Source organism: Anopheles coustani, chromosome X (assembly GCF_943734705.1).
Source record: "Anopheles coustani chromosome X, idAnoCousDA_361_x.2, whole genome shotgun sequence".
Classification (NCBI taxonomy): Eukaryota; Metazoa; Arthropoda; class Insecta; order Diptera; family Culicidae; genus Anopheles; species Anopheles coustani.
In genome coordinates, this window is record NC_071290.1 from 13,911,867 (window position 1) to 13,937,908 (window position 26,042).

A 26,042-nucleotide genomic window follows, 5' to 3' on the forward strand; every position below is an offset into this window, starting at 1 on the left:
AACTGAAGCCTACATCAAATCTTAAACCAACAAAATGCAATTGTTCACAAGAGCCTCGATGGGCTCTAATCACAGTAGAAATTATGTATTTCCCTATCGCCATAATTTCTAAAGTAACACACCTGCTATTACCTTTTAGATATTACACAATGCGTTGCTCGTAAGTCCTCACTCCTTTCTTCTTCTGCTTCTGCTAAACTGGGTTCTTGGTTCCACTGGACTGGAATAGAAACACTCACTGAACTCTAACTGCTACTCCGTTGACACTTCTAACTCAAATGAGGCTCGCTTGGCGATCGTCAGTTTATATACCCTGGTTTCGACTGATATCGCGATCGATGTTATGTCTACGCTTCGAGAATGAGACCATGGCAGGATGTTAGATATCAGGATAGCTGACATCTGCGTATCAACAACAAGTATTCAAGTGAAGATGTTTCACTTTCCCCCTTTGCCGAATTGTTATGTCTGCAAAGCGACACCAACATCCGCGAGTTTGCATTCTGATGCTCGGTGCTTTGTCGTCCATCTACGACGATCCAACCAAGGGGGGGGTTCTGCGATATCGGAAATGTCGATGCTCAAGATCTTGGGGTATCGCTTGAGCTTCTGTCTTTCAGCGGATGGCAAAAGCAAGAGCTTATCAAATTCAAGAGATATTGGATGCATTCCTAAGAGGTGTCTCATTCAAGATACTTCCTCCGGGAAGTCATAACTAAGAACGATGTTATACTTTCCCTATCTGCCATGTTGTTGTGTTTTGTCTCAGATTTTCAATCATGCGTCTCAGGTTAGTTCGCTGGAGGACAGGAACTACTTCAAGAGTTTTTCGCTTGCGCAACTTCCTCACGTTACTCGAGTTAGTCATAACTAACATGCTCCCTTTTTTTCAACAATCGCCGATAATTTATAATTACCGGGTGCGTAAATCACCTGTACTTGTGTTTAAATTCGTGTCTATCATACCGATCACCGATCCAAGTTGATAGAGATTATATGATGTTTGATCGAATTTACTAGAAATGTCGCAAAAACGAAGCATACACATTCTACGGTAAAGAAGTATAAAGCAATATTATTGAGAAGCAAGAAACATTTTAATCAGAGTCGACTTTCTCCAGACTCGAGTGCATTACTGATTCTCGATGCACTGAAGAGCAAAGAAAACGAAACAAAACTGAAGCCTACATCAAATCTTAAACCAACAAAATGCAATTGTTCACAAGAGCCTCGATGGGCTCTAATCACAGTAGAAATTATGTATTTCCCTATCGCCATAATTTCTAAAGTAACACACCTGCTATTACCTTTTAGATATTACACAATGCGTTGCTCGTAAGTCCTCACTCCTTTCTTCTTCTGCTTCTGCTAAACTGGGTTCTTGGTTCCACTGGACTGGAATAGAAACACTCACTGAACTCTAACTGCTACTCCGTTGACACTTCTAACTCAAATGAGACTCGCTTGGCGATCGTCAGTTTATATACCCTGGTTTCGACTGATATCGCGATCGATGTTATGTCTACGTTTCGAGAATGAGACCATGGCAGGATGTTAGATATCAGGATAGCTGACATCTGCGTATCAACAACAAGTATTCAAGTGGAGATGTTTCACTTTCCCCCTTTGCCGAATTGTTATGTCTGCAAAGCGACACCAACATCCGCGAGTTTGCATTCTGATGCTCGGTGCTTTGTCGTCCATCTACGACGATCCAACCAAGGGGGGGGTTCTGCGATATCGGAAATGTCGATGCTCAAGATCTTGGGGTATCGCTTGAGCTTCTGTCTTTCAGCGGATGGCACAAGCAAGAGCTTATCAAATTCAAGAGATATTGGATGCATTCCTACGAGGTGTCATATTCAAGATACTTCCTCCGGGAAGTCATAACTTAGAACGATGGTATACTTTTCCTATCTGCCATATTGTTGTGTTTTGTCTCAGATTTTCGATCATACGTTGGGATATCGCTTGAACTTCTGTCTTTCAACGGATGAATCAACGGATAGCAAAAGAGCTTATCAAATTCAAGAGATATTGGATTCATTCCTAAAAGGTGTCTTATTCAAGATTCTTCCTCCGGGAAGTCATAACTAAGAACGATGTTATACTTTCCCTATCTGCCATGTAGTAGTGTTTTGTCTCAGATTTTCGATCATGCGTCTAAGCTTAGTTTGCAAGAGAACAGGAACTACTTCAAGAGTTTCTCGCATGCGCAACTTCCTCACGTTACTCGAGTTAGTCATAACTAAGATGCTCCATTTTTCTCAACAATCGCCGATAATTTATAATTCCCGGGTGCGTAAATCACCTGTACTTGTGTTTACATTCGTATCTATCATACCGATCACCGATCTAAGTTGATAGAGATTATATGATGTTTGATCGGATGTACTAGAAATGTCACAAAAACGAAGCATACACATTCTACGGTAAAGAAGTATAAAGCAATATTATTGAGAAGCAAGAAACATTTTAATCAGAGTCGACTTTCTCCAGACTCGAGTGCATTACTGATTCTCGATGCACTGAAGAGCAAAGAAAACGAAACAAAACTGAAGCCTACATCAAATCTTAAACCAACAAAATGCAATTGTTCACAAGAGCCTCGATGGGCTCTAATCACAGTAGAAATTATGTATTTCCCTATCGCCATAATTTCTAAAGTAACACACCTGCTATTACCTTTTAGATATTACACAATGCGTTGCTCGTAAGTCCTCACTCCTTTCTTCTTCTGCTTCTGCTAAACTGGGTTCTTGGTTCCACTGGACTGGAATAGAAACACTCACTGAACTCTAACTGCTACTCCGTTGACACTTCTAACTCAAATGAGGCTCGCTTGGCGATCGTCAGTTTATATACCCTGGTTTCGACTGATATCGCGATCGATGTTATGTCTACGCTTCGAGAATGAGACCATGGCAGGATGTTAGATATCAGGATAGCTGACATCTGCGTATCAACAACAAGTATTCAAGTGAAGATGTTTCACTTTCCCCCTTTGCCGAATTGTTATGTCTGCAAAGCGACACCAACATCCGCGAGTTTGCATTCTGATGCTCGGTGCTTTGTCGTCCATCTACGACGATCCAACCAAGGGGGGGGTTCTGCGATATCGGAAATGTCGATGCTCAAGATCTTGGGGTATCGCTTGAGCTTCTGTCTTTCAGCGGATGGCAAAAGCAAGAGCTTATCAAATTCAAGAGATATTGGATGCATTCCTAAGAGGTGTCTCATTCAAGATACTTCCTCCGGGAAGTCATAACTAAGAACGATGTTATACTTTCCCTATCTGCCATGTTGTTGTGTTTTGTCTCAGATTTTCAATCATGCGTCTCAGGTTAGTTCGCTGGAGGACAGGAACTACTTCAAGAGTTTTTCGCTTGCGCAACTTCCTCACGTTACTCGAGTTAGTCATAACTAACATGCTCCCTTTTTTTCAACAATCGCCGATAATTTATAATTACCGGGTGCGTAAATCACCTGTACTTGTGTTTAAATTCGTGTCTATCATACCGATCACCGATCCAAGTTGATAGAGATTATATGATGTTTGATCGAATTTACTAGAAATGTCGCAAAAACGAAGCATACACATTCTACGGTAAAGAAGTATAAAGCAATATTATTGAGAAGCAAGAAACATTTTAATCAGAGTCGACTTTCTCCAGACTCGAGTGCATTACTGATTCTCGACGCACTGAAGGGAAAAGAAAACGAAACAAAACTGAAGCCTACATCAAATCTTAAACCAACAAAATGTAATTGTTCACAAGAGCCTCGATGGGCTCTAATCACAGTAGAAATTATGTATTTCCCTATCGCCATAATTTCTAAAGTAACACACCTGCTATTACCTTTTAGATATTACACAATGCGTTGCTCGTAAGTCCTCACTCCTTTCTTCTTCTGCTTCTGCTAAACTAGGTTCTTGGTTCCACTGGACTGGAATAGAAACACTCACTGAACTCTAACTGCTACTCCGTTGACACTTCTAACTCAAATGAGACTCGCTTGGCGATCGTCAGTTTATATACCCTGGTTTCGACTGATATCGCGATCGATGTTATGTCTACGCTTCGAGAATGAGACCATGGCAGGATGTTAGATATCAGGATAGCTGACATCTGCGTATCAACAACAAGTATTCAAGTGAAGATGTTTCACTTTCCCCCTTTGCCGAATTGTTATGTCTGCAAAGCGACACCAACATCCGCGAGTTTGCATTCTGATGCTCGGTGCTTTGTCGTCCATCTACGACGATGCAACCAAGGGGGGGTTCTGCGATATCGGAAATGTCGACGCTCAAGAGGTTGGGGTATCGCTTGAGCTTCTGTCTTTCAGCGGATGGCAAAAGCAAGAGCTTATCAAATTCAAGAGATATTGGATGCATTCCTAAGAGGTGTCTCATTCAAGATACTTCCTCCGGGAAGTCATAACTAAGAACGATGTTATACTTTCCCTATCTGCCATGTTGTTGTGTTTTGTCTCAGATTTTCAATCATGCGTCTCAGGTTAGTTCGCTGGAGGACAGGAACTACTTCAAGAGTTTTTCGCTTGCGCAACTTCCTCACGTTACTCGAGTTAGTCATAACTAACATGCTCCCTTTTTTTCAACAATCGCCGATAATTTATAATTACCGGGTGCGTAAATCACCTGTACTTGTGTTTAAATTCGTGTCTATCATACCGATCACCGATCCAAGTTGATAGAGATTATATGATGTTTGATCGAATTTACTAGAAATGTCGCAAAAACGAAGCATACACATTCTACGGTAAAGAAGTATAAAGCAATATTATTAAGAAGCAAGAACCATTTTAATCAGAGTCGACTTTCTCCAGACTCGAGTGCATTACTGATTCTCGACGCACTGAAGGGAAAAGAAAACGAAACAAAACTGAAGCCTACATCAAATCTTAAACCAACAAAATGTAATTGTTCACAAGAGCCTCGATGGGCTCTAATCACAGTAGAAATTATGTATTTCCCTATCGCCATAATTTCTAAAGTAACACACCTGCTATTACCTTTTAGATATTACACAATGCGTTGCTCGTAAGTCCTCACTCCTTTCTTCTTCTGCTTCTGCTAAACTAGGTTCTTGGTTCCACTGGACTGGAATAGAAACACTCACTGAACTCTAACTGCTACTCCGTTGACACTTCTAACTCAAATGAGACTCGCTTGGCGATCGTCAGTTTATATACCCTGGTTTCGACTGATATCGCGATCGATGTTATGTCTACGCTTCGAGAATGAGACCATGGCAGGATGTTAGATATCAGGATAGCTGACATCTGCGTATCAACAACAAGTATTCAAGTGGAGATGTTTCACTTTCCCCCTTTGCCGAATTGTTATGTCTGCAAAGCGACACCAACATCCGCGAGTTTGCATTCTGATGCTCGGTGCTTTGTCGTCCATCTACGACGATCCAACCAAGGGGGGGTTCTGCGATATCGGAAATGTCGATGCTCAAGAGCTTGGGGTATCGCTTGAGCTTCTGTCTTTCAGCGGATGGCAAAAGCAAGAGCTTATCAAATTCAAGAGATATTGGATGCATTCCTACGAGGTGTCATATTCAAGATACTTCCTCCGGGAAGTCATAACTTAGAACGATGTTATACTTTTCCTATCTGCCATATTGTTGTGTTTTGTCTCAGATTTTCGATCATACGTTGGGGTATCGCTTGAACTTCTGTCTTTCAACGGATGATTCAACGGATAGCAAAAGCAAGAGCTTATCAAATTCAAGAGATATTGGATGCATTCTTAAGAGGTGTCTTATTCAAGATACTTCCTCCGGGAAGTCATAACTAAGAACGTTGTTATACTTTCTCTATCAGCCATGTTGTAGTGTTTTGTCTCAGATTTTCGATCATACGTTGGGATATCGCTTGAACTTCTGTCTTTCAACGGATGAATCAACGGATAGCAAAAGAGCTTATCAAATTCAAGAGATATTGGATTCATTCCTAAAAGGTGTCTTATTCAAGATTCTTCCTCCGGGAAGTCATAACTAAGAACGATGTTATACTTTCCCTATCTGCCATGTAGTAGTGTTTTGTCTCAGATTTTCGATCATGCGTCTAAGCTTAGTTTGCAAGAGAACAGGAACTACTTCAAGAGTTTCTCGCATGCGCAACTTCCTCACGTTACTCGAGTTAGTCATAACTAAGATGCTCCATTTTTCTCAACAATCGCCGATAATTTTTAATTACCGGGTGCGTAAATCACCTGTACTTGTGTTTACATTCGTATCTATCATACCGATCACCGATCTAAGTTGATAGAGATTATATGATGTTTGCTCGGATGTACTAGAAATGTCACAAAAACGAAGCATACACATTCTACGGTAAAGAAGTATAAAGCAATGTTATTGAGAAGCAAGAAACATTTTAATCAGAGTCGACTTTCTCCAGACTCGAGTGCATTACTGATTCTCGACGCACTGAAGGGAAAAGAAAACGAAACAAAACTGAAGCCTACATCAAATCTTAAACCAACAAAATGTAATTGTTCACAAGAGCCTCGATGGGCTCTAATCACAGTAGAAATTATGTATTTCCCTATCGCCATAATTTCTAAAGTAACACACCTGCTATTACCTTTTAGATATTACACAATGCGTTGCTCGTAAGTCCTCACTCCTTTCTTCTTCTGCTTCTGCTAAACTGGGTTCTTGGTTTCACTGGACTGGAATAGAAACACTCACTGAACTCTAACTGCTACTCCGTTGACACTTCTAACTCAAATGAGGCTCGCTTGGCGATCGTCAGTTTATATACCCTGGTTTCGACTGATATCGCGATCGATGTTATGTCTACGCTTCGAGAATGAGACCGTGGCAGGATGTTAGATATCAGGATAGCTGACATCTGCGTATCAACAACAAGTATTCAAGTGAAGATGTTTCACTTTCCCCCTTTGCCGAATTGTTATGTCTGCAAAGCGACACCAACATCCGCGAGTTTGCATTCTGATGCTCGGTGCTTTGTCGTCCATCTACGACGATGCAACCAAGGGGGGGTTCTGCGATATCGGAAATGTCGACGCTCAAGAGGTTGGGGTATCGCTTGAGCTTCTGTCTTTCAGCGGATGGCAAAAGCAAGAGCTTATCAAATTCAAGAGATATTGGATGCATTCCTAAGAGGTGTCTCATTCAAGATACTTCCTCCGGGAAGTCATAACTAAGAACGATGTTATACTTTCCCTATCTGCCATGTTGTTGTGTTTTGTCTCAGATTTTCAATCATGCGTCTCAGGTTAGTTCGCTGGAGGACAGGAACTACTTCAAGAGTTTTTCGCTTGCGCAACTTCCTCACGTTACTCGAGTTAGTCATAACTAACATGCTCCCTTTTTTTCAACAATCGCCGATAATTTATAATTACCGGGTGCGTAAATCACCTGTACTTGTGTTTAAATTCGTGTCTATCATACCGATCACCGATCCAAGTTGATAGAGATTATATGATGTTTGATCGAATTTACTAGAAATGTCGCAAAAACGAAGCATACACATTCTACGGTAAAGAAGTATAAAGCAATATTATTAAGAAGCAAGAACCATTTTAATCAGAGTCGACTTTCTCCAGACTCGAGTGCATTACTGATTCTCGACGCACTGAAGGGAAAAGAAAACGAAACAAAACTGAAGCCTACATCAAATCTTAAACCAACAAAATGTAATTGTTCACAAGAGCCTCGATGGGCTCTAATCACAGTAGAAATTATGTATTTCCCTATCGCGATAACTTCTAAACTAACCTACCAGTTATTACCTTTCAGATATTACACAATGCGTTGCTCGTAAGTCCTCACTCCTTTCTTCGTCTGCTTCTGCTAAACTGGGTTCTTGGTTTCACTGGACTGGAATAGAAACACTCACTGAACTCTAATTGTTACTTCGTTGACACTTCTAGCTCAACTGATGAGCCTCAGTTTGGCGATCGTCAGTTTATATACCCCAGCCTCAACTGATATCGCGATCGATGTTATGTCTACGCTACGAGAATGAGACCATGGCAGGATGTTAGATATCAGGATCGCTGACATCTGAGAATTAACAACAAGTATTCAAGTGGAGATGTTTCACTTTCCCCCTTTGCCGAATTGTTATGTCTGCAAAGCGACACCAACATCCGCGAGTTTGCATTCTGATGCTCGGTGCTTTGTCGTCTATCTACGACGATGCAACGAAGGGGGTGTTCTGCGATATCGGAAATGTCGATGCTCAAGAGGTTGGGGTATCGCTTGAGCTTCTGTCTTTCAGCGGATGGCAAAAGCAAGAGCTTATCAAATTCAAGAGATATTGGATGCATTCCTACGAGGTGTCATATTCAAGATACTTCCTCCGGGAAGTCATAACTAAGAACGATGTTATACTTTCCCAATCTGCCATGTTGTAGTGTTTTGTCTCAGATTTTCGATCATACGCCTAAGCTATGTTTATAAGAGGACAGGAACTACTTCAAGAGTTTCTCGCATGCGCTACTTCCTCAGGTTATTTAGATTACTCATAACTAAGATGCCGGTTGAGTAAATCTCGGGTACTTGTGTTTACATTCGTGTATATCAAACAGATCACCGATGTAAGGTGATAGAGATTATTTGATGTTTGATCGGATGTACTAGAATTATCATAAAAACGAAGCACACACATTCTACGGTAAAGAAGTATAAAGAAATGATATTAAGAATCAAGGAACATTTAAATCAGAGTCGACTTTCTCCAGACTCGAGTGCATTACTGATTCTCCATGCACTGAAGGGAAAAGAAAACGAAACAAAACTGAAGCCTGAAGCCAAATCTTAAACAGACAAAATGCAATTGTTCACATGAGCCTCGATGGGCTCTAATCACTGCAGAAAAGGTGTCCTTATCACCATAACTTCGGATGCTGGATGTTTGTATGCTTTTGGATGCGTTTAAACTCACCCACAAGCTATTATATCTTGGATATTACGTAATGCGTTGCTCGTAAGACCTTGCTACTTTTTTCTTCTGCTTCTGCTAAACTTGAAGTTTTGGGTTCACTAGATTGGAATAGAAACACTCACTGAACTCTCACTGCTACTACGTTGACACTTTTAACTCAACTGAGGAGCGTCAGTTTGACAATCAGCAGTTTATATACTCTGGCTTCAACTGATATCGCGATCGATGTTATTTTTACGCTACGAGAATGAGACCATGGCAGGATGTTAGATATCAGGATCGCTGACATTTGAGAATCAACAATGAGTATTCAAGTGGAGATGTTTCACTTTCCCCCTTTGCCGAATCGTTATGTCTACGATGCAACGACAACATCCGCGTGTTTGCATTCCGATGGCGCTTTGCCGTCCATCTACGACGATACAATCAAGGGGGGGTTCTGCGATATCGGAAATGTCGATACTCGAGAGTTTGAGGTATCGCTTGAACTGCTGTCTTTCCAAGAAGCCTAAGGAGGACGTTCTGCGATACGATACAAACATGCCTACATTATGATAATGATGTTGTATCTCTGATTTTCGATTATTTATCAAGGGTTAATTGTTCGGAGGACAGGAGCAACTGCAAGAGTACCTGGAATTCGTCGAAGCCAGGCGGCATGCCTTTGATTCTATTTATGTTTCTTGTACGCGCTACTTCATCAGGTTCCTCAAGAGAGCAATGAGATGCTTAACTGTCATTTCATTCATCATTTCGTCAACCAGAAGATAGCGAGCCGGTAGTACTGCCGAGTGGACGAAATGATTATTTGCACTCTTACGATTGGAGCACCATAATGTTCAGCTTTAGAGATACCGAGTTCGTGGTTCCTTGGTACTCGTTCCCGGATCGGTAAAAACGTACAAGCATAGCGTACTAGTTTGTCTCCGACATGCCGTTTTAATCTTTATCCTAGGTCATGTATGTGGTGTGATAACAAGGATTAAAGCGAAAAATGGTGACTGCACGAATACTCCACTGTCGAAGTACTACCCTAATACTATTTTGGTTCTCAGTTGGCAAAAGGGAAAAGGAACAAAAATGGACCAAAGGCCAGTAGAAATGCTGATCGCGTAACGGTGAAATCGCACACAAGAACCGAAAAAAATGCAATCGTTCACACGGAACCTTGACGGGCTCTCCTATGCACTGCAGCAATGATTGAGCTTGTGCACATTCTGCCGGGCTGTCGAGGAGCACGTCACGGCGAAAAGACGTGGAAAAAGAGCAGAATACATGTCACTTCATCATTCAACATGTCACGCATGGGCTGCGTGAGGCGCCACCAGAATGGGGTGGTCCGCACAACCCTCCCCTCAAATCCGTCCCGCCCGCCGGCATGGTGGAGGAGCATGATTTGCATGAACCCCGGGAGGAATGTTGCCTGGAGGAAACGTCGCTTCGGCTTTCTTTCGGAGGTCGTGGCCCGAGATTGACGTTAAGAACGCGCTCAATAGCGCTGCCTTTCGGGAGATAATCGAGGGCGGCCTTGCGCAGATTATAAGCCCGCGAAGGTGCTTGTGCAGGGTGGATGAGAAAAAAAGGGTGACCTTCACCTGTGAGCCCAACCCAAGTGGGGAACCTTTCCTTACGGTAGAGGAAGTCAACAGGATGGACGCGCCGATGGATTGCCGTCGAATTGGAAGATTGGCAATCAGTCGATCAACTTCCTGCTGCAATGTCGCGGAAGTTGGCGGCAAGCAATAGGCATAATGGCCTGCTGGTTCGGCGTGGCCTTCGCGTAGACTTGCCTTGGACTTGTACGTCATCCCTAGAGTCCGCCTTTCGTCCGCTCTGGCGCTGGCCTGCGAGGGCTGACAGCTCGGTGATCCACGGACGGGCCATTGTCATGAATCTTGCGGGGAGTATACCACCGTCATAGGCATGCGGGACTCGCATCCAGGCCCGGCTACCGGTGCATCTGTTTTCGCATGGCCTCATTTCTTGGACGGGACGCCAGAAAATCCGACGAGGAGTGAAGAAACAGCACTGAAATCCCGCACGTCCAATCGCTCGGACCAACTCCACCTTCGCAACACTCCACGCGTACGCATGCCGTTCGCTCTGGGCACGTTTTCCCACGGGAGCCTTTTCGATGGTGTGGCAATTCCCTCGCACATCGCCTTGGTGCACCGGATTGAACGGTAAGCTCGGGCAGTCGTCGCCCTGCTTCGCTTCTGCACTAATTTCGGCCCTTCCGCGGCGTTCGACCAAGCCAAGCCTGTAATCTTCATCAGGTGCCCGTTAATATTAAAGGCTTCATCAGGAGCATCATCCCATCCCCGTGTGTTCGCTCGCCCCGGCATCATGTTCGTATTTAAACAAGGGTCGCTTCTCCCACCGTCGACGCTGTTTAATGGCACGAAATTAACCTCCGTGGCGCTTCGTGTTCGTGTTTGCAATTTAGTTTCAAACTTCCACACCAGGGAGCTAGGGGAGGTGGTGGCTCGAGAGGTTGTTGTCGAGAAACCTGTACGTCCCGAGGGAGCGGCGTTCGTGCGCCAGCGAAAGTGGCAACAGCGAATCTTTGGGATAGTATCTTCCCATATCCGCAGGGGTGATTCGATTGAGCTGAGACGACTGCCGACCTGCTATGATTATCCTGGTACCTGCCCTTCCCTGGGACCCAGCGAACTCCAGCTCCAGAAGTGAGTACTTTAAAGAAGGCATAGAGGGGTTCAATGTCCACACGGGACCACATAGAGGTGCAGAGGTGAGTTCCAGCAACGTTACGGAGTTGGACGACCCGGAGCCCGCGAACATTCCGATCAGGTGGTGGCGCGCTCGGGCGTCTCGCTCGCACTAACGGGAATGTCCAGCTTCCAGTACCCAGTTTCTTTCTTCCCGTAGTTCGCTCATACGAATGTGTTGCTTGTGCGTCCATCCTCACGTCATCCTCCAGCCGATCGAGCATTCCACCGACCGCGGAGCGATCGGTGTAGGTAGGCTAAGACCCCCTGCAACTCTAAGCGGTCCCGTTCATTTCCCCCCCTCCTCACTGGCGGGAGTTTTCCCTTCTATCGCTCGGTTCGGTATTTCGACATTGACTTTTCCTTCGCTCCGGTGGCTATCGCTCCCCGCTCGTTATCCGTACCACCTTTGCGCGCCTTCTGCGACATTGTTGTGTTGTCGAAAATCCGCGCCTGCTCAGGTGTGGCGAAGCGCTTGGACTCTGGTGCGCGCCACCACCGGGTTGACAGGGTTTTGTTGTCCCTGTCTTCTGGCGTGCGTGTTCAGCGGCACGGGGCACTGTATGAAGGCCAATCAAGATGACGCTAGGTTATTTTTTGTGGTCTGCTTTCTTCCCTGTTTTTTCTGCCTTTTCCCCCCGACGTCCGAACGGAGATCGAGGTCACGCATTAGCGCGTGCTCGCACACGATCGTAAGTTTCAGGGTTTTGCGCCGCCGTGATTCCCTCCTCCCCGCCCACGAGGAGTCATCTGAAACTCCGGCTTTTTGGAGAAGCACAAAACTGACCGCTGGTGCAGGAATTTCCCTGGGTAAACACGTTTGCACGACCGTCGATTATCGGCGGCAGCCAAAAGCAGGTCGGCTGCTGCGTGAGTCAACGAGCCGCCCTTGGTCATGGGAATATCCCGGGCGCATTAATCCAGTCAGGTGTGGTTTTTCGGGACGGACATTCATTCGCCGGGGAGCGGAGTAACGCCTCGTTTTGCGCAAAGGTATTCGCCACACTGGGAATGATTTGAAATTCCATTCCTCCACACCACAGTGCGAAAAGAAAACAAACGTCACCGGGTCTTGGCGAGACGTCAACTAGAACTTACTCGGGGGGACATGAACCCATCCATCCGAGTAGTATGTCGTTTTGGACGTAAGATTTTATTTCGGCGAAGAATCGGCAGAGGTCACGCAATACACATTACGCAACGTTGACGTGGGAAAATTGCACCCGCTATATGAGCCGAGTGGAGCGGGAGCAACGTTAAACACCAAAGTCGTGCAAATACCTCTCGAAAAAGGGTTGGGATGGAAGCCCAACCCGCCAACGACCGGCGCGAAGCAAACGAACGGTGGTTGAAATTTTGCGTCAGGGCAAAGAAAAACAAAGAGGTCCACCCAAGATGAGGTCCATTCCCTTCCATGTACGCGTGCGTGCGTGTGTGTGTGTGTGTTTGTGCCACGCAGTAGAGACCACCGCGAATCCCCCTCTCCGGGCAGCATAGCACGCGAGCCTTCCCCCACCTCTGCATGTGAGTGAGATTCGCAAAAGATCGCGGAAACCAAAGAACCGAAGACTACCTGGCTGGTCAATGGGAGGAAGGGCAGGTTCGCGATGCGGGGATGAAAATGTGTGGATGAGTGTGCGAGAAAGGAAAACAGTACAGCAAGCAAGCGCACATACACACTCACACACGCACACACGCTCGCAGGCAGTTCGCGTCTACACAAGGCACGGTGGAATAATTATAACGGCATCCTGCGATTTGGCCGCTGCCTGACCAGTTCCTCGGCCTGTTCGCCTCGGCCGTGACCGTGGCCGCGAGCGTGGACTCGACCGCTCCATCGCCCGTGACCTCGAGGCGGATCACGTCGATCGCCCAAGGGCGGTGGGGCGGCGTTGAACCGAGCGGGTCCGCGCAGACCTTGGCTGGAATGACAACCGAAGCTCTGCGTGAACGCACGAAAAGGCAGGAGCATTGGCGCAGAGACTCGCTGCGATGTCGGACTGGAAGGTTGGAATATGCCACGTACCAGCGCTCGAGCACCTCTGCTTTCCTTCCCACTTCCCATTCTAGAGCTTTTCGCGGTGATTTATGCGCTCTTTCGGCGAATGTCACCGGGGAAATCAAGGAATTCGGATATTCGGAACTCTAAGAACGTCGTGACAGTTGATCTGACTACTAGAGGTGACTAAAACAATAAACGACAGAACATTGAAGAAGTAAAGGGTAATGGAGGACAGCGAATAGGTAAAGAGATGCTCTAAATTATATATCCCCTCCTTGTCCGACCCGCTCGACCTGCCCCCTCCCTGTGCACTTCGCTGATTTTCCCTGTCGACGGGGGTTGGACAGGCTCGCGGGCACGATGGGCGCCAGCGATTGCTTTGTCGATGCTTGCCCCCATCCCCTTCCCCCCCCCCCCCCCCCCCTCCCTTCCTCCTCTTTTCCCATTCATACTCACATGGTTCATGTCAAGGAACCTCGAGCGCTTCAGGGGGAGGAGATGGGCTTTAATCAATATTGCGTAATAACCCTTTCTCATTAACTACCCCTGCGGGCACTGCCCTTCTGTGCCCCAATACCCGTTCCCCACCCTGGTATTTACCCCTCGATCTCTTCCTCTTTTATTCTGCGGTAAGATGGACCACCGCCAACGGTCCAAGCCAGTCCTCACGAGTCCCTCGCTGCTACCTGCCTGCTTAGTCGCGATATCTAGTTTTTCGATTTCTCCCGCGGGGTACTGTTGTTTTTTTTCTTCCCGTAGAGACGGAAGCCACTTTTAGCCTCGCCCTTTTGCGGGGAGGACGAATGGATAGTGGGGGTCTCGTTCTATTTCAGGCCCTTCCCTTTACGACGCGTGGAGTCATCTTCACCATTTCGTACGGAATGTTCCCGTTTGCGCCCGTATGCTTGCGGACCAGCCCATCATCATCATCATCATCATCATCAGCAGCATCGTCAGCAGCATCAACATCCCACTCAATTCGATTGCCATCGATAACTGACCCTTTGGGCTTGCGACCATCGACTAAAAATAGCTTGGCTTCCACCGCTCCTCCTTGCTCCAAAACGCCAGCCTCCCGCGGATTTCCCGTGGCACATAACCCGTTTCCCTCGTACATCCGTTCGCTGCTCTCGGGCCGCCGCTCCCTCCCTCGCCCGTTCTAGTGTGATTTCTTTCTTTCGCCCTTCCCTTGGTGCTTTCTCGGCGCGCTTCTTAGCGGCCCTAGCGCTGAATTGCATATAGCGATGCCCGCAACGTTGTCCCCTCGGCTTCCTTCCCAGTGCCCGCTGTTGACGTTCGGTGTGCCGTAATTATAACGCGCCGGTTGCTAACCATCGGGAGGTGTGGGTAAAATGCAGCGGCCCTTATTTCACTGAATCAAGCTATTTAAAATAAAATGAAGTATTAAAATAGGTTTGTTCGCGTATCGAGTGGATCCTAGTTAAATTTTACGACTTTACAATAAGATTTAACAGAGAAAACAGAATAGGAACCCCGGTACGGTAGTTTACGCTAAAGCAGGTGTTAAAACATTCAGGTGGTGGAGACACAAATTGCTCATTAGAGGGATCAATATGGCGTATGTGGGGCAGTTAATGTTAGGCAAAACAGTATGTTAGGATATTGAGTGTGGCACTGTTCTGTCTGTGTGTGTCTTGAGTGTGGCAATACACAAATAATTAATTTTACATATTTTGTATTAAAAAACACTATGTTAACACTGTGCAGGATGTATAAAATGACACTTTTTATACATTTAATAACCATGTTTGAAAAGGATAAATGCGCGTTTTGATTTTAGTAATAAGTGTAAATTAATGTAAATATTTTTATTTGAAATGAACGTATTTTAAGCTAACAAAACAAAATATTACATCAAATTTGCTGATCGACTGTGAACTTCAAGAATTTTGATAGAATCTGGTAGCAACAAATTAACTTGATTAATCAATCGTTTTGAGTTGTTCAGCCTTGCTCAAAAATCGAGCGAATGTTATAGAAAGACAAAGAAAGTGCGGAGGTGTAAGGGCAAAACACCAGAAAAATATCAACTACCGAGCTGTGTGCGTGCGCTTAGAGCACCTCTGCACTTCCCAGCGGGCCATGGCTATCAACAATGATAGCCTGCGATATTGTATGAAGATACAGCTTGGCCTGCAGGTAAACAAGACCAAAATAAGCGTGGCAGCTTCTATTCTCGGCGCGTAGGAAACTGGAGCAACTGCCTGTTGCGCTAGAGGTCCTTCGATGGGCGTTAGAGCATCCAGTGCGAACTGCAGAGGCTGCGACGAGTGCGTTACGTCGATAATTACGTGACGAATATAGCGGGCGGGAATTGAGTTCCGATCCGATCCGGCCGAGGGGTGGAATGAAGCGGATCGCATAGATCGGGTTCGATCCGATCCGATCGATTTCCCGTTACTCGCCGGTACTGCGGGTGCCCTTCAGAAGTTCGTTACAATGGGTGCCAAGCCAACAGTGCACCCCGCACCAACCCCTTCCTTGCCCGAACGGTCCCGAACGGACGTTGACACTGCGTAGCCTCTCCCTCTCCCTCACGAGGGTGAGGGAAGAAAAACTGCGCGCCTAAAATGGCACCAGTTTGGAAAGTCCGAAACGTCACGCTCAAATCGCGGGCTCGCGGGACCATCATGCATTGCCGGTTTTCTTTCCCTTTTTTTTGAGGGTCGACAAATAAAACAAAGCAAACGTTCTCTAGAAAGGTTTTTTCGGGGGTTTGTTTTTTTTTTGGCAAGACCTCAGAAACCTTTCGCCCCCAAGGAAAGTCCCGGAAACCGTTAGCGATCGCGGGGCAAAGGATCGGGCAGTATATAAATATGTACAGTATGCCCCATAAAAAAATGCGAAAATGGGTACCTTAGATTCAAACTTTTATTTTCATACAAAATTAATAAAAGAAAATTATTATTTAAGCTAAGGAATCTCGTTTTTAAGCACTTAATGATTATATTACTCAATAGGTTTACCATTTTTCTAGATAACCTTCTCCAGGCAGGGACAGAATCGAGAGCATACCTTCTCAATGTATGAGTCAGTTTTCTAGACTCCTTCCTTGTCAATTGAAGCTGTCAGGGATCCAACAATAGGGCTAGATCGTTCACAGACCTAAGCCTGATGTTGTTTAATCCAAAGGATTCAAGTCCAGGCTGATGGGAGGTCAAATATAATTGCCCAAAACGCCATATTTTTTTCAGCCACGGTTGAGTCCTTTTTGAGGTACGTCAATATTGGGAACTGATGTGTTTTTGTACTCCAAACTTGGCTTTTATCCATGGCAGGACGTGGTCCTACAAAATGTTCATATTAACCTCGGTACTGCATTTTATTCCAGCTTTCATAAATGCAGGAGCATTTTCAAGCTATTGGGCGCAACTGTTCCAAAATCTATGACTCCAGCCGAATGTTTGGTTGTAAACATGATGTTCAGATTCTCTGGAACATCCTCAATCTTCTTCGGCGATATAAACCTGTTTGTCGGTGTGTTAGATACGAACATTTTTTCATCAGAGAATTCGATGACGGTATTCTTTTATTTAAATGTTGACTCCAAACGTTTCGCGAACTCCAGCCTTGGTTGTTTGATTCGGTCTGGTGCAAGATGACGGTTTACTCTGACTCTGGACGAACATTTCAAGTCATGTTTGATCAACCGACGCATCAATCATTTGAAATACCAGCTTCCTTAGCCAATTTCTGGCTTTGCCTGACTTAACCTCTCATTGATTTCATTACCTACGGAGTGTGAGTGCACCGTGGATGGCAAATTCCTGGCTTCCGGGAACGTGATCTATCAAGGAGTTATCGTTGGATAGCCAGGTGGCATCTCGAAATCGGTACAATCTCCGGGCTTTTGGGCGAACAGCAAACTAGTCACAATTTCCTTAACGTACATTTTTCTCAAATTTATTCCTCGTGAACCTCTCTTTTGACTACATCATCTCAGAGTATACTACCAGATGATTATACATATACTTAACCATGGTAAAAATAACGTTTAAAGCTACCCAAAAATAAGGAACGAAAATGTTCGCCTGTTTTTATGGGACATACTGTAAATGTATCTTGCTCTGAACTAATAACCCCGGCCCGAGGCCAAGGTCGCGGACGTGGGGGGAGGGCAGGGCAGCAGGAGATATTTTATTTCGGTTAATTTTACCGGCCAAAAAGGCTGACTAGCGAGTGCCTTTCGCGCGTGGAATGTTAATAGGAGATTCGAAAGGATTCGGCCAGTTTTCCACCGGCGCCGGTGGCGGTGTGCACCGAAATGTGTCACCGGCCACAAACTCCGGCCAGCACATTGCGCAACGTTGCGGCGCAAAATGGTGGCAGGCCGCGCATAGAGCAAAAAACCCCCACCCCCGAAACCGTCGAAGGTTTTTCGACCGATCGTTTCCCGTTTCCGGTTTGCGTACGGACGCCCCGCTTAAAAAGCGTCCGAACGCAAATGGGTTTGTGGCCAGAAGGGAAAGCCAGGGAGGTTTAGCAACGCAACGCCATTGCTTTCACCGGACCGCAGCCCCGGGGATGGACTCGGCCGGCCGGCTGGCCGGTGATGGTGACGGTTTTGGTTTTCCTCTTCCTCGTGTGCTTTGCTTCGGTTCAGTTTCTTGTGTTGCCAGTTGTGTTTTTTTTGTTGTTTTGTTTTGTTGTTTCCAACCGGGCAGATGTTTCGAATGCATTCCCGGTCGCCGCCGAAACATAGCGGTACATTTCTCTCTCCCGGAATCTGGAACCTCGCCGGTGGTTTTTGGATCTCGACTCGCCGGGCCTATCGAAAGCGAATCGATGGCGTCTCTCGGCTCGCTCCCCAAAATCGGGGAAGGATGGCAGTACGAATTTGCCGTTCCAAATTTAACCCCCGCTACGTTCCCCGGGTAACGTTTCTTGTTCCTCCTCTCCGCAACGCCTGATTAGCCCACGCCCCAACGACGTGGGCAGCCACAAACAAAACCCCGCTGCAAAGCCGACGTTGTTTTGCACTCCAATCGTCAAGATGGAGCTTCCCCTGCTTTCAACAACCCCGCACAAAAGGGAAGGAAAACAACAAACGATTAAAAGTACCCTCCGCGGGAAGAGGGATCATATCAATTTCTGCTAATTGATTGCAGGCTCCGCTGCGTTGCAACGCATCGCCCGGAGAGCCTTTCTGGAGTAGGTTTGCTGTTGTTGTTGATTCGCCAGCGGATGTTTATTGATGTTTATCCTTTCTGTTTTGCTTCGCTGCATCGGTAAAACCATCACCGCGGGCGAGTCAAAGGATACCCAAATGTTTTGCAAATGCTGTCACAATTGAATTGTTTTTTTCGTGCTTCTATCCACCGGACACTAGAACGACCGGCGATGTAGAAAGGTTGCAGATTTAATAAAGATATAATAAAGATAGGAAAAGTACACTATACTGTCATTAATGTTCAGTTGTTGAACAAATAGAGGTGGATCTACCATGTACATCAATATTCTTTCCATCTAATTTTTCCTTATAATGCTCTCAATTTACAGGCCACCAGTCTGCATTGTTACCCATTTAAATTGTTTTCCTCATCGCTGTTTAAGTTGAATTGAATTGATGTATTACTTTAAGAGCGATTTAAAATGCCCTGGGCTTGAAAAATGAATTATGACACAATAACTATTTACACACATAAAAATAATATCTGGTAGAAGTAAACTACATTTGTATTTACTTAAAAAAGGAAATTGAGCCGAAATTAAATTGAGGAACGAAAGAAATTTTATTAACTTGTTCAGATTGCTTAATTCAAAGTGATTATATTCCGATAATGAAGTTTCTTTATTTGATTTCCTAAAACATGCAAATTGTGCGAAAGGAATTGTAAGTTACCTTTCACATTAAACTTCCGATGCTTAGTTTATAAGAAGTGCAAAACAACCTTTGCGAACGTAAGTCGGTCGCAAAACTTTACATACCTGACGATAATTATTTGTGATTGAGCACATCACCGCTCTGCTGTTTGTTTACAATTAAACACTCAAATTAACACTGAAGAGGATCTCATTTGATTTGATTTTGTTTTGCAACCAACAACAAAGTTGAAGAAAACTATCTCTGTAGAAAAAAATATAAAAATATGAGCTGTAAAATCTCACAGGAGAGAGGAAACATGATGAATTATTTTCTGTAACCTTTAACTAGTTTTGTGCAATGAAAATAAAATAAATTAGCAAACAAAGTAACGAAATTCTACAAAACAAAATACAAAAGCTTAATTTACATAAACATCTGATGGAAAATACGTATTTAGTAAGATGTACCAATGGTTATAGCCACGAAGATCTGCAAAGAGTAATAAAAAAGCAACAATTCGACAAGAATGCCGCATTTGAGAGCTATCATTTGTCATACAGCCGAGCGTTCCTGGTCGTTCGAGTGTTAGATTCAGCTTCGTGCGGGCGGGCACGCAGAAAACAAGGGAAGAGAAGAAGTCCCAGAAGCGGTCTTTCTCCCGCTTGCCGTCCGGTTCGACGTTCGGTGAGCCGCGACGGTTCTGTTTCAGCTGCAAACCGTTCAGACCCAATCAGGGACGCATGTGGATTATTTCGGTGTGGATGGATTTCGCTTGTACGATGCTGATTTTTCGCTTGCTGCTGCCGCTTCCTGCTGTACATTACTTTCCAAATTTTTCGCTGAAGTCGCCATTGCCCGCCAGAGCGTTCCCGGACAAGGGCATATGGCGCCAGGAGAGGTTAACTCAGTCACGCCGTCTAATGACGATCGCGCTGTGTGTGTATGTGTGTGTGTGTGTGTGTGTGTGGGTGGGCACATACAAACACACGTACCGTGGCCGATATGCACCGGTCTGCCAGACCTTAACCTACTTTCGCCGGCGGGCAATATCCGAGGATAGGCCGGCCTTAAAGATGCGGCATGTTTTAACCCACTGTAGGACGGTGTATAGCAGCAGCAGCAGCAGCATTCCCGCACTTCGTAGGGTATGCACGTGTGACACACAAAAGGCGGTCCAACAGCAACCCCGATATGCTGTTTCAATCCCCTGCCAATGTTCCCCAGTTTCGTTCTACTCGTTATCCTCCGTCCTCTGGTCGATGTGAGGACGATTTCGTTTCGAAGACGTAGACCACTGTTGGTACAAGGCATTGTAAACTACACACACACACACACACACACAGGCTGCGGAAGTGTGTCGAGTGTCGAGTTTTCTCGCTTGCATACGGGAGGGAAAATGGTTGCCAGGCCGGGGTAAAGCCACACCGGTTTCATCTCCGATGACGCGCGAGTCGGTCAACCATGACGTGTGACTTATGCGCGGATGCAAACCAGCCCAAGGAATGTCACATTATTGACCATCGGCATCGGCATGTGCTGTGCCCCGTGTGCATATGGGCACGGTGGCGAAAGTTTACACCGTACACCCGGGGGGTAGCTGGCAGTGTGGGTAGCTGAGCTGGGGTGGTGTTATCTCGTTGACCCTGCCCGAAGAATGCGAGCCTTTTGCTGCAACTGCGCGGTTGTTGGGTTTTCAAAGCGAGGGCTAGCGGGACTTTCTGCCTACCCACAGCCACAGCATACTGGTTTGCAAGCGATGCTGGCGATGGTGACGATAGTGAACACCTTTGGACCTAAAGCTGTCATACAGTTCCGGGGGTTCTTGGCCCTATATAACGCGTACGCGTGGGTCAAGAACCAGAGAGACGATTTCTGCACTACTCCACCTTATGTTACTCATCAGTCGGCGCAGAGTTGGTGCAAGGAATTTGGAAAGCAGCTCGATACCAGACGCACTGCAATCACCTCAACCTGATTGCATTCCGGGTGCGGGCTTTGCTCTGTTTGTCGATCGACCAGCGCGAACGATGGCCCTCGTTATGCTCATTATACGTCCCAGCAAAGTGGTTATTTTCGGTCAAAAACCGGCAGTTAAAGACGGTGGAGAATGTTGGCTGCCCATCGGCTCCTTTTCGTCTTTGTTTGGCGAGGTCTTGTTTTTCTGCCGTGTAGCATCACGTCCTCGTCGAGCTGTTTGCGATTGCATTCGGTTCCGAGGCTGGCAGAAGTTCGCCGTTTTGGTCTTTTATTTCTCCTCTTTAAGATTCTTAAGAGAGCCTTACCATTCTTGCGCCAAGTGGTGGTACAAAAACAGATCCGCTCGGCTTCTAAACGGCTCATGCGGATAAGTGGACTTCACCAGCTTGGAGAACCGGGGGAGCTCCAGCGCCGGGGCAAAAGGGCTAGGGTAGGGTGCAGGGTAGCAGGGATCGGCTTACTCAGCGCATCATCATCATCATCATCATCACCCTTTGATGGTGCCCCGTCGTGCGCGGGGAAGATTTGTGTGCGCGCGCATCTCCGCCGCTGTTCGGAGATGATCGGAGCGAATTTCTGTAGCGACAGGCAGCGCCGTTCCGTTTACGTCGGATTCTAAAAATAGGCTCCGGCTTGTACGCTGTCCGTCTCCGCGTTCTCACGCGCCAAATTATTGATTCACCGGCATCCGAGCATTCTCCCCCCCATCCCGTTCAACCTCTTCCCGCTAGCTCACCCTTCCGCCATCGTGAGCGGCAGAGGTCACGGCATGTCCATCCGCGAGGCAGTGGTGGTGCTCATCCTGCGCCGCGACGACGCTTCCCATGCCGGCAGGCGAAGGCTTCCCTGACGTCACGCGAGGAGCCTTCGGACGTGGACGTACACGGACGGACCGAGCCCGAGGGGGCCTAGGGCAAGCAGCCGTGACTTTACACGATCGGATGCGGATGCGATCGAACATATTTGGACGATGATGGAGCGACAGAATCCCCCTATCCGTCCACGCCAAAACCGAAAGCTCTCAGCTACGTGGTGCTCGCGAACGTTCTCGGTGCACTGGTACGCGCAGCTTGCAACCAACCGAACGTGATCACACTTTCTCTCCACATCGCTCGCTCCCAATCATTCACCTTTTATTGGCACTCAAACGCTTCCCTAGCAGATGCGCTATCCAGCGGTATAAGCGTCCCAAACCTCGGGAGTCGGGAGTTGAAATCCCGCAAAATCAATAACGCGCTTTAGAACGCACGCGACAATGGACGACACAACACAGCTGCCTGCACATTCCCACGACGAAAGTGTGCGCGTGCGGCATACTTTTGTGATATTCCAAGCGAACAAACAAACGTAAAAAAGGGCTGTTGTACATCCACACACGCTCTCATCAGCGAGCGAAGAGCGATATTTGGAGTTTACTTTCGTTCGTGAAAGCAGCGGTGTGTTGTCCGCTGGCCTCAGAGTTTTGAATAGTTTATGCGCGTCCTATAACGACACTCCTCGGCCTGTCAATCGACGACGTGACTGAATCTGAGTCTACACCACCTTTCCCACATCCCTCTCCGGCTCTCCCGCAATTGGGGTCACCACCGTGTGGTGACAGTGTGTGAGAGACCTCCTTCGGAGGGGTCCTTGCTGCTACAGTGGGAAGTTTATTTGGTTCGTAAACCTTCGACCAGCTAAAGAACACGTTCAGGCGAGTGACGTGCGCGCGCTGCTGCACTATGCCTGTATGTATTTATGTGCCCCCGGTCCGGTGTCCGGAGCGGAAACCGAACGTGCGGAGCCTGACGCTTGAAGAAATGGGATGAAATGGAAGGAAACAACATTTTCGGCCCCCTTCCCCTTCTCGCCCCGTCTCCTCTGGTCTGATGGTCTAATGGGGTCAGTGGTTCCAGCGATCGCCGCTGCAGTGGCCCGGTGCAGAAGAAATAGGTAGCGATGTGTCTCTCCAGCCTTAGCCGCTTCCGCGTTCACGACGCGATCAACGTCAACTATGTCACACGGCGTCCGTTGGTGGAGCTCACAAAACGCAAACAAGAACAGGTAGAAGAGGAAGAGACTGAAACCCCGGGCGCAAACAATCGTCACCGTCCTTTAGGGTATTTTGGGGCGTTTTTTGGCGGACGGTTGTTTCTGCAGGTGTGTGCTTCACTGGGCCAAGGCTGTTTCGGATGGTGCGGGCTGATGAATTGGGGCTTGGGCCTCCGAAACCGCGAGCCTGGGAAAACACCAGGGTGTAATGGCGTCGGTCGCTGTCGCACGAGGTTTAATGAAGCGTGCAACTAACCACATAGGTTTGAGGTCGTTTGCAGGCTAGCGGTTAAAAATAGATTTATCTTGCTCCGGAGCGCAGAGACCCTTCCGGCGCTGCGTCTAGACCGAAGGTCTGCAGCCTAGGGCCGGTCAGCTTCGATGAGGTGGTGGTGCGCATCTGCCTTCTCGCTTATGCAGATCTTGCGCGGTTGTTGTCGTCGTGACTTCCTGCCTCTCCGCCCCCCTCCCATCCACCCAGCGCTTTGACACCAAACACCGTGGTTCCTCCTATACCCCGTTATACGTTCTCTGGATGGCGGCGGCAATTGCCTGCCATCGATTCCGGAGCAGGCGGCGCCGGCCAGACCATCAAGGAGACCAATCGGTATTTAAATTACCCATTAATGCCCCTCCACCGCCAACGGTTCCCAAGGGTTTCGTCGCCTTTTTTGTTGTTGTTTTGTTTTTGCTAAGCGTAAGGAGGCTTGACAGCTCCAGCTTCAGGTAGGGAGTAAGGCAATTTATTGATAGCAAAGCAAGCAAAACAACGACATCGGAGCCCTGCAGCACCACAAGGGAGGCTCCTACTACCGTCGTTAGATGGTGCGTGGAGGAGTGGTTTAGTTGTCAATTGAAGTCCAGGACGCCTGCGTGTGTCGTGGCGCGCGGGCTGAGGCCATAATTTGCCGTCGAGCTTACTCATTACACATCACCTGTCTGATGGATGGCGGACGTGATGAGCAGCCGGCGACGAAGAAGACCAGTCCCCGCGAGTATTCTACAGCCCGTGCCGGATGACGATCGAACTGTCAAGATTCTGAGCTCTCCGCTTCGGAGAAACGAGCTAGCGTCCAGGGTAAACCTTGTGAAGGCCGCAAACGGGAGGCCAAAGGTGCAGGGACGGAGTGATGCGCCCGCGAATAGTTCCTGAACCCGCGCACTTGTAGGCCCGTTGAGCAAGAGATTAAAATAAACAACCGAGCCACACACGGCAAACACGGCGTCGATTTTTGGCAGGCCGAAAAACCCGAACCGAGGGTCGAGCGTGCCTCGAGCATTACGTAATGGAACCCGATTTCCACGCCACTGCGCACCCCGATGAGGTCATTCTTGATTGTTTTCCCTCACAACCTGCACGTTGTTGCTGTTCGTCGAACTGCTGCCCTCCGTTACGTTCGATGAACATCGACGCGACGGGAGTGACGTTTCTCGACAGCGACCTTCAACCTGACTCCCATCGTCCCGGCCCAAAACAGACGGCCCTCGGGTCCCTCACCCTCTCGTGGCGCTGAGCGGAAGTTAAGTCGGAGCCGCGAATGAATGAACGCTTGCTGAACCACTGCTTCCTGCTTATGGGGAAGGGAAGGAATTCATCTTACGGATTTTTCGGGTAGTTAGTTTGTTTTCGTTGTGCCTTCCTTCCTTTGCCGGTTCCCGCGTTCTGATGCGGCGGATAGAACCACCAACCGGACAACCGTTCGTGACCGGAACGGTCAAGGACGCACGGATGATCATTCAGGTCGCTAGTCTGACACATTCTATACCGAGCGTGTGTGTGTGTGTGTTTGGATTAATTTGTTTACGATTTTTCAATCCGATGTTTCGTACGCGTCCGAATTCCACGAGTTGGACTAATTAAGAAGACGGAACGGAACGGTGTAAACATCCTGATGCGGCGATGGGCAACCCCTCCTCATCTGATCACCGTAGTTGAAAGGCCTGCTTCGGCACTCGGTAGCCCTTGCCCATGCCTTGTGACCCTACTCACCACGTATCGATCGATCCGCTGATTGACATGCCCTTGCGCGAGAATCTGCTTTGCACATCCGCCCGGAGTGCAGGGTTGCGATTGGGGTCAGCCGGGTCGGTCGCCTGATGCCTTTTCAAGGTAGGACGGCGATTTGGTGATTTGACACACGGTGCTTAGAGCGGGTTTATCACCTGAAACCCAAGAGGCTTGTTCTTTCTATATGAGGAACCTCAGAATTGCGACCCCTAAAGGAACTAGCGTAGCTCTGGAGTTCCAGTTTCGCTCGGTGAAGCTGAACAGAGTGGAACAACTGCAACCGTAAGCACGCCACTTCGGATCGGATGAGCTGCAGCTACTCGCGTCGAATCCTCACTTCCTGCGTTACTTCCCAAAACAATACTCTTTCCCGCTGTTTACCTGTTTAGCTTGGGCTTTGGGTTGCGGTTCGGTGCTTGTTTCCCTGTCTTACCTTCCTTCGCGTCGTTTCCTTTAATTAATTTCCCTCCATTCGCCGTGCCGTGGTGTGTTGCGGGCGCTTCCGGAGCGACTGCTTCC